This window comes from Sapajus apella, unplaced genomic scaffold (genome assembly GCF_009761245.1).
Source record: "Sapajus apella isolate SASKATOON/1434 unplaced genomic scaffold, GSC_monkey_1.0 scaffold3, whole genome shotgun sequence".
Taxonomy (NCBI): Eukaryota; Metazoa; Chordata; class Mammalia; order Primates; family Cebidae; genus Sapajus; species Sapajus apella.
In genome coordinates, this window is record NW_022436943.1 from 48,271,356 (window position 1) to 48,288,188 (window position 16,833).

Consider the following 16,833-nt stretch of genomic DNA (forward strand, 5'->3'; position numbering starts at 1 on the left):
GTACAGCCTCGACCTCCTGGGCTCAAGGGATCCTCCTGCCTCAGCCTCCCTAGTAGCTAGAACTACAGGTGCACACCAACCTGCTCAGTTAATTAAAAAAATTTTTTTGTAGGGACTGCATCTCACAATGTTGCCTAGGCTGATCTCAAACTCCTGGGCTCTAGTGGTCCCCCAACCTTGGCCTCCCAAAGTGATGAGATTACAGGCATGAGCTATATACCCAGCCATATGAAAGTTTATGTCTCAAAAAATTAAAAATAGAATTACTATATGATGCAGCAATGACACTTCTGGGTATATACCCAAAAGAACTGAAAGCAAGACCTTGAAGAGATATTTGTACATCCATGTCCACAGCAGCAGCATTCTTCACAATAACTAAAATGTATAAGCAACCCAGCTGTCCATTGACAGATGAACAGACAAGCAAAATGTGGTATACACATACAGTGGTATTTTGTTCAGTCTTAAAGAGAGAGGAAATTCCAATACATACGACAACATTGATGAATCTTGAGGACATTGTGCTAAGTAAAATAAACCATTTACAAAAAGACAAATACATATGATTTCACTTATATAAAGTAGGGTAGTCAAAATTATAGAGACAGAAAGTATTAATAGAATGGTGGTTGCAAGGGGCTGGCGATGCGGAAAATGGGGAGTTGTTGTTGGACGGGCACAGAGTTTCAGTTTTATAAGATGAAAAGAATTATGGAGGTGGATGGTGCTGATGATTGCACAACATTATAAATGTATTTAATACCACTGAATTGTACACCTAAAAATGATTAAGATGGCAAATTTTGTGGTATGTATATTTTACCACAATAACGACAAATACTTTAAAATGTTTTTAACAAAAGAATGCACACAGTGTGCTTCCATTTAGGTATAATTCAAAAACAGACAAAAACCAGCCCATGGGTTAGAATCAGAATAGGGGCTATCTTGGGGAGGAAGACAAAGATAATAATGGGGATGGAGCACAGAGGGACAAACAGCGTATCACTGAGGCTCCATTTCTTGACCTGAGAGGTATAGGCAGAGGATGTATCACCTTCGGTGATTCACTGAGCATTTTTGATGTATGCACTTTTCTGTAGGCATGTTATAGTTCAAGAAAAAAATTAAAAGTTTATAAAAATAGAGAAAAATAGATGCTGAGTGAAGGCCCTAGGAGTTTTCCTTTTATAGCTCCTCATGTCACCATTGAAACTGAAAATTCGGAAGAGCCAAGGTCGGGTACCCAACAGAGAGGGTGTGGTGGCTACAATTAGATCTGCAGGAGAATAGGACTTGGGAGAATGGGCTGGAAGCAGGAACCTAGTCAACAGCGGGAAATGCCCATTCAAACCAGAATGGAAGGGACAGCCCAAGGTCAGAGGTTGGCAGGAAGGAAAGGCTGGCCACCAAAAGACTGTGTAGCATGTATTGACTGAACTTTCTATTGAGGAAGTGCAGGAGGTGCCTGGCAATGAGTGACACTAGGGCTTATTGCCCAGGGGCCAGAGCTAGACTAGGGGGTTGCAACCCAAGGCAGCTAGGTGTGTTCAAACCCAAGTTAGTGTTTGCCCAAGGGTGAGCTGGGGAAATTGAGATCTGCTGGCATATTCTGAAAGAGAGGTAGGACTTAAAATGGAATTAAAAACCAAAAAGTAGGAGATAGGACCTGGACTGGGTGGAGGGATTAGTGAGAATTGTAGTCAATATTTTACAGTAGGTAGCTAGTCAGACATGAGCAGGGAAGGCGAGCCCCTCTCCACCCCAACTAGGAATGTCAGGTGAGCATCAGGTGATGGTCAGGCAGTTGTTAACTGTCTCTCCAAAATAATAATTGGTTGCTGCCAGCTCCAGGGAAAGGCAGTTTCTCAATTGATAGAAAAAACCCGAAGCTGTGATCATCAGCTTCCCAGTAAGGTCTCAGGAGTTGGGCGAGTGGGCTCAAGCCTAGGGATTTGCTGCTGCTAACATACTTTGGCGTCGTTTGCCTTGGATAAATTTCCCTAGTGGTAAGACAACTCTGCACCTTGCCTTCTTCCACTGGAAATATTCAACCCCTGTATGCTGTCTTCTTCTTTCTTTTGCTCTCCTGCTTACTAATCAATCCCCAGAATGGTTCCTCTCGGCCACGGTGGCTCTGCTTCCCTTGGCTGATCTCTCCTCTCACCCTGACAGGTGGTTCACAGGGGTGGGAAGGACCTTGGGATCTATACCAAGTAGACCTGAGACACTATTGGCCCTCCTGGATGGGAGGCTTGTGAGAGTGGTGGGGCTGGAGGCTAACACCGTGCAACGTCTGGAGTTTCCTCTGCTTTTTCAACCAAAATCAGCTCTTTCCCAGAAACCCACATCACCCATTTTCCTGTTTTCTCTGTGTGTATTCTGAGATAGCCTTACACACACACTGGACCATCCACCTCAGGGTAAGTCTGCCTCTTCTCTGTTTTCACGTCATGTGCCATGTGACTTCTTTCTCTACTGCTGGCTCATTGCCACATGCTCAGCCACTGGAAACGGGGCTTCTCTGAGGGCTGAAAGGCCCCCAGCATAGAATCCCAACCCCTGATGGCCTTGAGCTGAAGGGGCTCTCTGCTCAGCTGCATTCCAAACCAGACATCATCATCAACAGGACAAAGCCAAGGGCAACCCTGGAGGTAACAAGGAGAATTATAAATTACCCTTTAATTTCCAGAGCTGCCTACACTGTGCTAATCTCCTTCTCTGAGCAACTCTTCTCCAAATCCTGTTGGATAATGGGAGCAAATGGCAACCCCTCCCTCCAAAAAAAAATTCACACTTCTTTGTATTACATAAGGAACAAATTACTATTCTCCCTCCAGTCCCTGGTAACATCTAAATACCCCATACCTCTTTGGGGCAAAAATATGCTTTTCAAGATGTGTACCTGCTTAATATTTAGGCAACATCTGAATTCATTTTTCTAATAGCCCTGTTTCTCCTGAGAAAGCCACCTAAATCTTTAACCAATAACTTCAACCTAAACAGTCGTACCTCAATGGTTTAGAAATATCCCACACTTACTCAGACAAGCCCTAGTAAAAATCTAACTGAGCGATCTCTTGAGGGGGTATAACTTCTAGAGTGTAAGGTCTGACCACGCCATGGACAGCATGGTGACCCTGTGAACCACAAGAACACCTCTGGAGGGCCTTCCAGAATTAGAAAACCTGAAATAGCTGTAAGATCATAAAAAGAGGAAGAAATGATCAACCCCTGCGGCGCCCACTTGACTCTGAGATATTCTCTATTGTTTCTTATTCCAGCCTCAATTGACAAGGCCATTGGACTTTGTAACTGACCTTGGCCAACCCTATGTTCACCCCATGACCCCCTCCCAGCTTGGCCAGCCTTGTGACTCCACACCCTATGACCCCCCTCCCAGCTTGCAAAAAAAACCGCCCTAAACTTAACTTTTGTAACTTTCCACTGCCTTCCCCACAGCCTAGAAAACCAACTCCTATCCCACCTCCCTCTGCTGATGCTACTTTCGGCCTCAGCCTGCCTGCACCCAGGTTAATAAACAGGCATGTTGCTCACACAAAGCCTGTGGGGGCGGGGGGCGGTATCTTCATTCAGAGTATGAGTTTTAACATACAGTATATAGATAACCTCCTTATCTGCTCTCCCGTCACAGGACTCTCATAAAAACATGCAGTACAAACCTAACAGAAGGAAAATTACTTTTTTCTCATTCAAAGTTAATAAAGAGAGGGATATTTTTGGTAACAAACATTAAAGAGATTTTATATGAGAAAGAATCTTGTATTGTAAATTCTTGTCCTAATATAAAATGACTGGTTGTTTACAAAGAGGAATGTTTAGGGCAAGAAAGAAAGTGCAAGCATAGGTTGTGTAAGTTGTAAAAAGATTCATGAAAGGAACTTTATGAAAGAAATGTTGTACAATTTAAAGGTTATTAGGCTTACTAAATGCTTTAAGGTAATAAATAACTGCTATGACTCTTAACTGTACAACTTGTCTGTTTTAAAGCCATTAAAGCTAGGTAAGGCCTGGGGACATACAGAGCTGGCCACGCCTGCTAGCTATGCTGGAAAATGTCAGAATTTATCTGCACTTCTGTCCAGTGTCCTTGACTCCAAACCTAGCACATAATTAGAATCACTTACTTAACAGGGTCTTTCACCAAAAGTAAAAGTTGTTAAGAGTTAACAGTGTAACATGTAACATATCTTTGAGACTAGTGGACAAACAGCTCTACATGCAAGACATGTAAGAAAAGTAGAATGTGCTTTTGGTAAAAGATTATAAGAGGCATGGGAAGGTGGATTTTTTGCCTAGTTTAGGGGGCTAAAGAATTGTATTAAGTTAGATAGGATAAAGCTGAAGGTTTGAGTAAGTTGTGGAAAGTTTGTGAAAGATTAATATTGTTAAAGAAAGTCTGTGTGAATATATTAGCTAAAATTAAAGTGATATTCAGTTTATCCAGAAATTAAATATTGAAATTAAATATTAAATATTAAAAATTAAATATTAAATAAGTACATGGTTTTCTTACAGCACTGCTCTGCTCTTTAAGAGAAAAGTGTAAAGGGTTATAAAAGGTTTATGAGAATCTTACCTTATGGTCAAATTGATTCAGATTGAATAGATTTTTCTATAAGGTTTTTATTAAGAACTGGATTTGACATCAACAGTATGCTAATTCAAAGGTAAAATACAGCTTTCTTTTGGTATTTGTATAAATGTGTTATTGGTATGTATTCCAAAATTATTCAACACTCCTATAATTCTGATATTACTTAGTATGTGTTATCAGTAATAATTCTTATGTTAAATTATTGTATATAATTCTTATATTAAATTGTGTTAACTTATTACCACTGAGGTAACAAATTTCCTTGTAAATTGTGTCTTTGATTGTGGCAGCCCTAAGACATTTCATCATCCACAGACAATTGTTGTCATATTTTGATCCTCTTTAAAAGGTGGTTTTATAATCAACTATAAAACTCTGACAGGTGCTGGTGAATGCAGGTTTCTGGTAATGTTGGAGGCTGTTACATTAAAATGGAGAGAAAAGAACTTCTAAGACTCTCTTGGAAAATTAAAGTGTTCATAAATATCAAGCAGAACAGAAATGAACTGAAGTAGTCATTTTTAACTTTTTACTTAAAGCATTGTTAATCCTTTATTTTTCAAAGTCAAGAAAGCTTTTCTTTTGATCTATTTGCAGCATTTAACAATTGAGTACTCCTGTAAACAAAATTTGGAGGATATTTGTTTCTCTGACTTGATTAATCCAGAATTTGGAAACTATTTGTGAGTATTCTTAACTTATGGCAATATAGTTATTTGCAAAAGTTAAAAAAACCTGTTTTCTTTTGCAATAAGACACAATAGAAGAAACTGGTTATTTTACCAAGGCTTGGACAGGAATGGCATGCTTTCTTTAAGAAATCAAAGTTAACTTATAGAGCCAATGAAAGCCCCTTGGGAAGACTGGCCTCATATCTTGTCTACACAGTACATATACAGGATTCCTGACCTGTGGTAAATAAAGAATGTCACTTTCTGGCAGGCCCAGGAGCTCCAAGTTATCTCAGGGCCTCAAGAGGAAAGGAATTTACCCAACGTATACAGGTATTTAATGGCACAAACCCATAGCTGGGCTTAAGGCTTTAAAAAGTTTTATCTGAGATTTCTTATGGAGCAAAGTTGCATCAAAAACAACTTAAAAAAGAGTCTATATGGCAAATAATTATTCTTATTGCACTTTATGTAAATAATCAGACCAATTATAATAAGACTAAAGCTTATTTTGCAAACAAGTCTGTCCTATCATAATTTGTTTTTAATTAAAATGAGGGCTAGAGAGAGAAAAATTATGCTTCAAGAACTATAGTACACTTGTTACTAGGTTCTAATCTCATCAGTTGTTTCTGAGTTTTTATCTGCAATTTATTCCTGTGATCTCTGACTGCGGTTCAGAAGAAACAAGAGGGATGGGTAATGTAAAAATCTGGACCAATATCGTAATTCTGGGCACATATTGGAATCAGCTAGCAACACTGTGCACCCAATTAGCAGGCATTACTATAGCCACCAGCTACCAGGGCATATTGGCAGCCTCAAGATTTTTTGGAGCTGTCCTCACCCCCTTATTTCATTTTAAAATTCTTCTAAATCTAGTAACCGGATTTTTCTCCTTTCACCTTCAGACCATCAAGCTCCAAATGATCCTCAGTGAGGGCTGCTATCCTCTCAATATTCAAGAGTCACTCTTCTACAGGGGTCTCCTAGACTGCCCATCAGTGAGACATGAGACAAAACCCTGCCCCTGTCTCCCATAGGCTTGACTAAATATCACTTTCACCAACCCATGGAGCCACCCTACCCTGACAGCTAGCAAGAGGCCAAGACCCACAGAACAACAATAGAACCACCACCTCCACTCCACTGTCAGGAGGAAGTAGTTACAGAAGACTGACCTTGATCCATTTTCACCAAAGAATTAGGGTCTTGGACTCTTGGCAGGTGGTAAATGTTATAGTAGGTAGCCAGTCAGACATGAAGAGAAAAGGAGAGACCCTCCCCCCGCCACCACCAATAATGCCAGGTGGCCATCAGATGATGGTCAGACAGTTGTTGTCTCTCTAAAATAATAACTGGTCTCAGCCAGCACCAGGGAAAGGCAGTCAAACAATAGGTAGGAAACACCTGAAGATGTGATCAGAAGCTTCCTGATAAGATCTCAGGAGTTAAGCAAATGGGCATAGTAAGAGGCAAAATGGTGGAGTTTAGGTGGTATATGACCTTCTAGGAACATTTGAATGGTAAGGGACGAATGCCTCAGGTGAGCATGTGTACATCTCTAGTAAACACACTGCACATGCAGCCCCTCCCAAGTGCTGGCAGGCCACTGACCATGAAGACAGCCCACCGCAAGGCAAGAATCAGGGAAGAACAAACACAACGCTGGAAACATGCCAATGTATAAGACCCCAAGTCACCAACCCAAATGCCCATCAATGATAGACTGGACAGGTAAAATGTGGCACATATACACCATGGAATATTATGCAGCCATCAAAAATGATGAGTTCGTGTCCTTTGTAGGGACATGGATGGACCTGGAAACCATCATCCTCAGCAAACTGACACAAGAACAGAAAATCAAACACCGCATGTTCTCACTCATAGGCGGGTATTGAACAATGAGAACACATGGACACAGGGAAGGGAGCATCACACACTGGGGTCTGTTGGGGAGAAATAGGGGAGGGATAGCAGGGGGTGGGGAATTGGGGAGAGATAGCATGGGGAGAAATGCCAGATATAGGTGAAGGGGAGGAAGGCAGCAAATCACACTGCCATGTATGTACCTATGCAACAGTCTTGCACGTTCTTCACATGTACCCCCAAACCTAAAATGCAATTAAAAAAAACCCAACAAACAAAAAAATTTTAAAAAATAAAAAAAAAAAATAGACCCCGAGTCAAAGGTCAAACCACACACTTGACCTCTCAAGTCACCCAGTTGGCCCTTTTCCAAATGCACATTACTTCCTTTCATTCCTGCTTTAAAGCTTTTTAATAAACTTTCACTTCTGCTCTAAAACTTGTCTCAGTCTCTTCCTTTGCCTTAATGCCCCTGTAAAATTCTTTCTTCTAAGGAATGAAGAATTGAAGTTGCTGCAGACCTGTATGTATCCACCACCAACAACAAATTAAGTGATTTTCACAGCTTGCCCATGTTGGCTTGGACAAGGGAAAGCAGGACATGGGTATCCAAGTGTTTTAAGATATAGGGTTAGGGGGTTGGTCTGTAGGGCTTTCATAGGATTAAGATTTGCTATAGTAGGGCATTTGCCCAGTGGTCAAGTCTTAAGGCAGAGAGCTCCAAACCCAATCACCAATACATAAGGGGTCTCAGGTTCAGAGCCAGAGAGACTTGGTTTCAAATCCTTGCTCTGTGACCTAATTCCTAGGTGACTTTGGACATGTCATTTAATTTTCCTGCAGCGTTGTTTCTTCATCTGTAAAATGGACATAACAGTACTTCATAGGGTTGATGTGAAGAAGAAATGAAAGGTATTGCACACAAAAGACCTGACGTAGGCTAGCTACCATAGTGGTAGCTGCAGCCGCAAATGCCAGTTTCTGTGAGCATTAGTGTTAGGCACCGTGAAATCTATTTTGACAACTCTGCCATGATGTGGAATCTCTCCCAATGTTTGGCTGTTCTTGGCATAGACGAGTTTGCTGGACTAAGTGGCCTCAGCCTAGTAAGCTGTGACTCTGTTTTGCCAGTTAGGGTGCTGTTGAAGATTAAACAGATTCTCAGGCACTGTTCCCAGATGCCCTCCCTCAAGGAATAAACTGTTTAGGGACAGTCCCTGCCCTCCAGCCTGGTACAGAGAAGCTGTCAGGGAATGACAAAGCCTCTAGGTTTGTCATCCTCTGCTGCCTCCTTTGGCCTCTCTAAAGCCCCAGTTAGGTGAAGTCAAAGTGGGCTTCCAGGTTCCTTGGCTCCCTTCTGAATTTCCCTGCAGAATTCCACAGCTAGCACTCTGGACTTAGTACAGCCTAATAATTATCTTGCCTGTCACACCCAGCCTTCCCAAAGGCTTCTTTCTCTTGCCTTCTTACTTGAGTCTCTGAATTCCTTCCTGCACTATCTACTGTCAACTTCTGGTTGAGCCCCCTAAGAAAGCAGAAACTCACACAGTCGCCTTCTCTCATCCACCCTCAATCTTGCTGCATATTTGCTAGCTTGTTTACCTTAGACAGCATGGTCATTCAGTCTTTCATCTAGTTTATATTTCACCAGATCATTTAACAGGTGTTGCCCCCAGAAAGTTCAGAAAAATTCTGGGTGAAAACTGTTCTTAATACTCAGGCACAGAACTACAGTGACCATGATTTTAAACTCAGACTGTGTTTGTGCTAACCTACCCTGTGTTAGCCTGACAGACTCCATCTTATCTTTCACCTCATCCCTCCCGCCATTTCTCCCTTAAGTGCATACCTGGGTCATGCTACTCTGCTGGGTCATGCTGTACTTAGAACTATAGGAACATATAAACTTTGTAAGCATATCGTGCTTGGCAAGCCTACTTGCTATTGTGAATACCCCTGTTGACTGATTGTATGACAAGTACCGAATACCCCACTTGGTAACCGGCAATCACGGGAACCGCTTGTGTACACCCTCCTTGGAAATCAACAATCATGAGAACCTCCTGCCTCCTAGTTACCAGCCTCCTTATCTAACTTGCTTGTTCTGCTTCTGTAAATTCTGCTTCAGCTAGGCTCCCCCTCCCCTACCTTAAGCAAGGAATAAAAAGAAATCCAGCCCTTTCCTCAGGGCCAAGGGAATTTTGAGCATTAGCTGTCTCTTGGTTGCTAGCTAATTAATAAAGGACTCATGATTCAAACTCAGAGCATGGCACTATTCCATCTAAGTCGCTTGGGTATAACATTTGGAGGCCCCAGTGAGATTTATTCACCACTGGGCATGGACCGGACTCAATCTGGTTCCCCCTGGATTGGGAGGCAGACTATATGGGAGGCACCCCCTGAGATGTTCCAGGACCCCGTAGGCCACCCCTTTCCGGAGGAGAGAAGATTGACTCCTGGCGCTCTCCACCAAAGTTTTCTTCTGAGACCTCAGTCCTGCTCCGTGGACTGGCCTGACCTGGTTATTCCTGGAAAGTACAGGAGTTATCCAATTGCTGGGATGCCAGAATTGACTACAGTGATTCCTGTTGTTTGGTTTGGGTTTGCAGACTCTTTGGAGTCCTGGTCCTGCTTGGCTCTTTGAGGTGTCACCAGTTTCCTAAGTGGCTTGAGTCTTGGCTTTGTCTGGATGCTTGTGTACATACACGTGTGAGTGAGTGAGAGAAAAAAAGAGAAAAATTTCTCTGGGATCCTGACTGGTTTACAAAAAGTACAAATTGTCATAACCTCTGAGTGCGTGTGTGAATGTGTGTGTGAGTGCGTGTGTGAGTGCATGTTTGAGTGCGTGAGTGCGTGTGTGTGTGAGTGCGTGTGTGATTGCATGTGTGTGTGAGTGCGTGTGTGTGTGTGCGTGTGTGAATGCGTGTGTGAGTGTGTGTGTGAGTGCATGTGTGAATGCGTGTGTGAGTGTGTGTGTGAGTGCGTGTGTGAGTACATGTGTGAGTGTGTGTGTGAGTGCGTGTGTGAGTACGTGTGTGAGTGTGTGTGTGAGTGTGTGTGTGAATGTATGTGTGAGTGCGTGTGTGAGTGCATGTGTGAGTGCGTGGGGACCTTCGAGGCCTGCCTCTAAGGATCCAGTTTGTGGCTCCACGGTGAAAGCTACAGAGTCTAAGTGGGCCCTAACCTGCGGTTCCATGGTGACCTCATACCGCCTAACAACAGCATCAGACTAGTTCCACAGCATCGGACTAGTCCTGATCCAAGTCAGAGGTTTATACCAATCTGTCTATGCCAAGAGGCACCCAAGTCCCTAAGGGGAGTGGCCGGGGGGCATCTGAGTGATCCCAATATGGGACCCCCTTCCCTTGTTTGTCCTTGATGAACTGTCATAATAATTTATCTGCCTCAACATCTTATCTACCTCAGTGTCAGTTCCCCTGTTTTGTTCCTAACATCTGGATTTGTATGTCTCGTGTCTGTTGTCCTGTTTGTCTCCAGTGTTCAGATTTGTATGTCCTGTCGTCATTATTGCCCCAGACAATTGGGCGAGAACTTTTTCAAGACCCTTAGTATAGACTCCCTGTCACAGGAGGTCAGATCCCTCATGAGTCATTTGGGCTGGCCATCCCAGTCCTGCCTTTTCTGTCAAAAGCAATTCAGGTGTTGTTACGGGGAAATGGTGAAAAACATTCACTGGTTTGGGATATCTGCCACCATAGTGGTTGTTGGTACCTGGATTGTCACACTCCATGCCCCAGTGACTGGTCTAACTTCTCCTTAGATCAGTGTTGGATTCAAAACAGCCATCCTGCTGATCTCCTTGCCCACCTTTTTTGCCATCCAGTAACTTTCCCGGTGCCCTTAAATAAGGCACTGTGCAGGGAGACCTACGCCCACAAAGCTCTACACCTTCTACACTCTTATTACATCCCTTCATGGCAGCTGTCTAATCATCAAAAAGACTCGAGTAGCCCTTCTCCTCCTCCTCCCTGTCCTTTGCCCCGAACATCTCTTTTACCTGTGTATCAACAAGTCCAGTGCCTCCAAGACTTGGCTCTGTTGTCCTTCCTCAAATCCTTAATGGAAAAGGCCAAACTTGAATACTTTGCCTTTAAGGTGTGGAAGCATCAGAGGTATCTTGGGTACGGAGCCAAGCGGGTGGCACAGTCTCACCCACCACAGCAGTTTCTTAAGTTTTCCCCATAATGGGAAACTCTTCCTCCTGTCCCCAACCCCTGAGCCCTCTTCAATGTATGCCGAAAAATTTCTCCTTGGGCTTCTCATGGGAGTACAGAGTTTGCCTTACTAAAAGTAGGCTCTGGACTGTCTGCAAAGTGAAATGGCCAAGCTTTGAGACAGGATGGCCCCCGGCCGGGTCTTTGGATTCCAAGACAGTTCAGGTGGTGTGGAAGGTTGTTACTGGGACACCTGGACAGCTTGATCAATTTCCTTATATTGATCAATGGCTGGATTTAGTCCAGAATCCTCCTCCCTGGCTACGATCCCACGCCACTCACAATCCTTCATCCAAGGTCCTTCTGAGCTGGACTTCTCCTCTAACTTCACCTTTGCCCAAACCCTTGGCTCCTCGTATGCTGCCTCCTTCAGAGGAGGAAGACAGTCCCCTCCTTCCCTTACCTCTGCCCTACAATCCTCCTGCCCCCTGGGATCCCCTTCCATCTCCTCAATCTTGTCCCCTGTAGCCTCTCTGCCACCGCCACCCCCTGAACTGCCATCTCCCATTGCTCCTTCGCCTGTTGCCTCTTGGCTGCAGCCCTGGCCAGAGGAGGCTGTTCTGTTGTTCCCCTTAAGGGGGGCACCGCTCCCACTGGCTAGCAGGCAGCCTAGCCCATTTATGGTTTATGTTCCCTTCTCTACTTCTGACCTGTACAATTGGAAGGCTCAGAACCCACCAATTTCCAAGAAACCCCAGGTCCTGACTGCATTGGTGGAGTCCGTGCTTCAGACTTACCGACCCACCTGGAATGATTGCCAGCGGCTTTTCTTGACCCTCTTTACCTCTGAGGAAAGGGACCGCATTTGTAGGGAGGCTAGAAACGCTTTCCTTGCTTTGGCGGGCAGGCCGGAGGAGGAGGCCTGAGACCTCCTGGAGGAGGTTTTTCCCTCCACTCAGCCTAATTGGGATCCAAACACCTCAGGAGGGAAAAGAGCTTTGGACGAGTTTCACTGGTATCTCCTAGCGGGTATTAGGGGAGCCGCTCAGAAGCCCATGAATTTGTCCAAGACAACTGAAGTCCAGGGGCTTGATGAGTTGCCTGTAGCATTTTTAGAGTGCCTCCAGGAGGCATGTTGACTTTACATGCCGTTTGATCCACCAGCTCCTGAAAATGCCCGTGCTATTAATTTGGCATTTGTGGCCCAGGCAGCCCTAGATATTCAGGGAAAGTTACAAAAACTTGAGGGATTTGTCAGAATGAATATTTCCCAACTCCTAGATTTAGCTCAAAAGGTTTATGACAATTGAGAACAAGAGAAAGAGGCAGCTCTGACAGCCAAAAAGGCATCTGATAAGGCATCAAAGAGCCAAGCAAAAATCATAGTTGTGGCAATCCAGGAATCTAAAGTAGATACTCCTACACGAAAAAATTATACTGGTGGAAAGCCTGAGTCAAAAACTCAGGACGCAGCAGGAGAAAAGAGAGAACTCCCCTACAATGGGATCAATGTGCTTACTGTAAAAAAACTGGACACTGGAAAAACGAATGTCCAGAGAGTTAAAAAAAGGCTCTCACACTCCCAAAGACAGGAGACTCTGAAGAAGACTGATGGCACCGGGGCTCCCTTTCCCTCGGCCCCTGGGAGCCCATGGTTACTGCTTCTGTGGGGCGCCAGCCCATATGCTTCTTAATTGACACTGTGGTGGAGCACTCTGTACTGCAAGCGCCCTTGGGTAGTGTCTCCAACAAAAGGGTTGCCGTGCAAGGTGCCATGGGAGCTATCGGGAATACCTGTCACTCACACACGAGAAGTGAATTTGGTTCAAAAGAGGGTAACCCACTCGTTTCTTGTAATGCCAGAGTGCGTTTACCCCCTCCTCGGACAGGACCTACTCCGTAAGCTACAGGTATCCACCTCTTCATCGGCAAATCAAACCCACCTTACACTGGGGGCCACAACACCTCCTACTAACAGCCCCCTTGTCAGAAGAGTATCTCTTAACTTCATCCTCACAACCACTGAACAGTAAAACTAGCCCTTTCCTACAGGGTCTGCAGACTCTTTTCCCCCAAATCTGGGCAGAGTCAAATCCCCTAGGGCTAGCAAAACACCACCCACCAGTGGTTGTAGAACTCCTGGCCACTGCCCTCCCAGTCCGGGTAAAGCAATATCCTGTAAGTCAGCAGGCTCAAGAGGGAATCAGTCTCCACATTCAGCGACTATTACAGGCCAATATACTTACACCTTGCCAGTCCACCTGGCATACCCGGCTTTTGCCAATCCAGAAACCCAGAACAAATGACTACTGGCCTGTACAAGACCTGCGGGAAGTCAACAAGCAGACAGTCACAGCACATCCGACCGTCCCTAATCTGTACACTCTCCTCAGTCTGCTCCCACCAGAACATACAGCAAACACTGTCCTACACTTAAAAGATGCCTTCTTTGCATCCCTTTGGCTCCCAAAAGCTGGCCAATTTTTGCTTTTGAATGGACAGATCCCAGTTCAGGTGATACCACCCAGCTCACTTGGGCTCGATTACCCCAGGGGTTTAAAAACTCCCCTACTCTTTTTAGGGAGGCCCTTCAACAAGACCTTGTACCTTTCCAAGCCAGCCATCCCAATGCACTCTATTCCATTGTGTAGATGACCTGTTATTGGCTACTGAAACTACTGACAGCTGTCTGCAACATACTAGGGACTTGCTTCATCTCCTACAGGAGCTTGGATATTGGTTCTTGGCCAAAAAGACCCAGCTTTGCCTCTCCAAAGTTTCCTACCTGGGGTACAAAATAAACAAGGCAAAAAGGGCACTCACCAGTGCTTGAAAAGAAGCCATCCTGGGAGTTCCCACTCCCACCACCAAAAAACAGGTATGTGAATTCCTGGGGGCTGTGGGGTACTGCTGCCTACGGATGCTGGGGTTGGCAGAAATCACCAAGCCCCTGGACACAGCTACAGGTGGGAATGGCCCGGTAGTTTGGACTGACACAGAACAGGCTTTTTAAAACCTAAAGAAGGCACTAACTGAGACCCCTGCTCTAGCCCTCCCAAATATTTCAAAATCATTTCACTGATTTGTTCATGAAACTCAGGGTGTTGCTAAAGGAGTACTCACTCAAACTTTGGGGCCATAGCGAAGGCCAGTGGCCTATCTGTCTAAAAGACTGGATCCTGCAGCCTCCGGGTGGCCGAGTTGTCTGTGTGCCATGGTGGCAACAGCAAGCCTGGTCCATGAAGCAGATAAACTAACCCTGGGCCAGAATTTAACCCTCACGGCTCCACACGTCATTGAAACATTGCTGCACAGCGTTTCTGGTAAATGGATGTCAAATGCCCGCATATTACAGTACCAGAGTTTACTGTTAGATCAGCCTCGTTTATCTTTCTACCCCACAAGGTGTTTAAATCCAGTTACTCTACTTCCTGATCCAGACTTCTCCATGCCTGTCCATGACTGCCGAACTGCTGGAGATTAGGGAGACTGGCCGACCCGATCTCCAGGACGTTCCGTTGGAAAAGGCAGATGCTAACGTCTTTGTGGATGGTAGCAGTTTCCTTGAGCAAGGAGTGCGGAGAGCCGGTGCAGCCATCACCACGGAAACGGACATACTGTGGGCCCAAGCCCTGCCAGCCAATACCTCTGCACAGAAGGCTGAATTCATTGCCGTCACCCAAGCCAAGCCCTCCGATGGGGTGAGGACAAACGTATTAACATATACACTGACAGCCGATATGCTCTTGCCGTACTACATGTACATGGAGCCATTTATTGAGAGTATGGGCTACTCACTTCAGCTGGAAAAACTATCAAAAACAAAGAAATTCTAGCCTTGCTCGAGGCTGTCTGGCTCCCCCAAGAGGTGGCTGTGATTCACTGCAAAGGGCACCAGAAGGAGAACACAGGTTGTTGCCCGGGGAAACCAGAAGGCTTCGTAAAGCTGCTGCTCTCCTGGTCACGCCATTCACTCTGCTTCCAGCTGTCTCTTTCCCACAGCCTGATCTACCCGACCACCGAACACACTCTTCTGAAGAAGAAAAGTAAGCATCAGATCTTCAGGCCAGCAAAAACCAAGATGGATAGTGGATCCTCCCAGATTCCAGAATCCTCCTGCCCCGAGGCCTCGGAAAAGCTTTAGTCAGCAGCCTCCACTCTTCCACCTACCTGGGAGGAACAAAGTTAGCCCAGCTTCTAAAAGGTCGTTTTAAAATTCCTCACCTCCAGGACTTACCTGACCAAGCGACCTCCCAATGTACAGCTTGTGTGCAGGTAAACGCCAGACAGGGTCCAAGGCCAGAACTGGGCCATTGCCTCTGAGGATGTAGCCCAGGAGCAAGGTGGGAAATAGACTTCACAGAAGTAAAGCCACATCGGGGAGGATATAAGTATCTCCTGGTGATGGTAAACACATTTTCTGGATGGACTAAGGCATTTGCCACCCGAAACAAAACTGCTCTATGGTAGTTAAATTCTTACTTGATGAAATTATCCCTCTATCTGGGCTGCCATTTGCTATAGGGTCTGATAATGGGCCAGACTTCGCCTCGTCCATAGCTCAATCAGTCAGCAAAGCTCTAAACATTCAGTGGAAACTCCATCGTGCCTACCGACCTCAGAGCTCTGGACAGGTGGAATGCATGAATCGGACCTTCAAAACTACAAAATTAATCTTGGGGACTGGTGAAAGTTGGACAAACCTCCTTCCTTTAGCCCTGCTTAGAGTCAGATGCACCCTTTATAAGGTGGGGTTCTCTCCTTTTGAAATCATGTATGGGAGGGCTCCCCCTACCTTGCCTAAGCTAAGGGGTACCCACTTGGCGGAAACATCCCGAACTGGCTTGTTAGAGTCCTGCGGTCACTCCAACAGGTTCCAGACATCATCCAGCCGCTCGTCTGGGAAGCACACCCTAATTCCGTTCCTGACCAGACTGGGCCCTGCCATTTTTTCTGTCCTGGTGACCTGGTGTATGTCAAAAAGTTCCAGGAAGAAGGACTCACACCTGCCTGGAAGGGACCTCACACCGTCATCCTCAACACCCCAACAGCCGTGAAGGTTGATGGCATTCCTGCTCGGATTCACCATTCCCGCATCAAAAAGGCCAGCCAAACTCAGCAAGAGACATGGGTCTCCAAGCCCGGGCCAGGCCTCTTGAAGTTATGACTGAGTCATGTAAAGCCCTCCCGCTAGTCTTTTTCATTTCTTTTGCCTGTTTCCCCCAGTTATGTCCCCTACTCCCATCTACTTTTTTCTCCTCACTAATTCCAAAGCAGGACGTGTGTACGCAAACACCACCTGGAGAGAAGGTGCCTCTGATAAGGTTTCTCTTGTGGTCAGTTTGTGTGCCCTGTTCACAGGATCCGACCCCAAGGTCACTACCCGCAACGTTGTCTCCGGAAAGCACCAGTGAAGAAATTACCAAAACCAAGTCGGTTGCAGAAACAAAGCAGAAAAATGGCTTCAGTCTGTTGATTTTTACCTTTGTCCTGG